At 45.5% G+C, this 538-nt stretch overlaps 1 protein-coding gene across 1 annotated transcript in view; it reads right to left on the reverse strand.

The window, feature by feature from the left end:
* The window catches only part of MCCC2 (methylcrotonoyl-CoA carboxylase 2 (beta)), a 70,873-nt gene that overhangs the window by 42,512 nt on the left and 27,823 nt on the right, over positions 1-538 (reverse strand). The window lies entirely within an intron of this gene.

Consider the following 538-nt stretch of genomic DNA (forward strand, 5'->3'; position numbering starts at 1 on the left):
TTTCACCGTGTTAGCCAGGCTGGTCTTGATCTCCTGACCTTGTGATCCGCCCGTCTCGGCCTCCCAAAGTGCTGGGATTACAGGCTTGAGCCACCGAGCTGTCAAGAATTTAAGAGCTTTATCAACTATACTGACTGATCAATACCACTGATTTGACAGTAGTCATGCTTATCTATGCCAACTGGATAGATTGAAACACACACAGAATACAAAAAGTCCATCTTACCCAGTATGTTCTGTTTCCCCCTCAATCTTTTTGTCAGAGAGCCTCAAAGTAATCAAACAGTGATTTCGTTTCTCCTAGGCCCTATCCATCTCCATGACAAGTTGAAATTAATTTTTTTTTTTTTGAGACGGAGACTCACTCTGTAACCCAGGCTGGAGTGCAGTGGTGCAATCTTGGCTCACTGCAACCTCCATCTCCTGGATTCAAGCGATTCTACTGCCTCAGCCTCCCGAGCAGCTGGGACTACAGGCACACGCCACCACACTCAGCTAATTTTTTGTATTTTTAGTAGAGACGGGGTTTCACCATGTT

This window comes from Mandrillus leucophaeus, unplaced genomic scaffold, assembly GCF_000951045.1.
Source record: "Mandrillus leucophaeus isolate KB7577 unplaced genomic scaffold, Mleu.le_1.0 Scaffold281, whole genome shotgun sequence".
NCBI classification, from domain to species: domain Eukaryota; kingdom Metazoa; phylum Chordata; class Mammalia; order Primates; family Cercopithecidae; genus Mandrillus; species Mandrillus leucophaeus.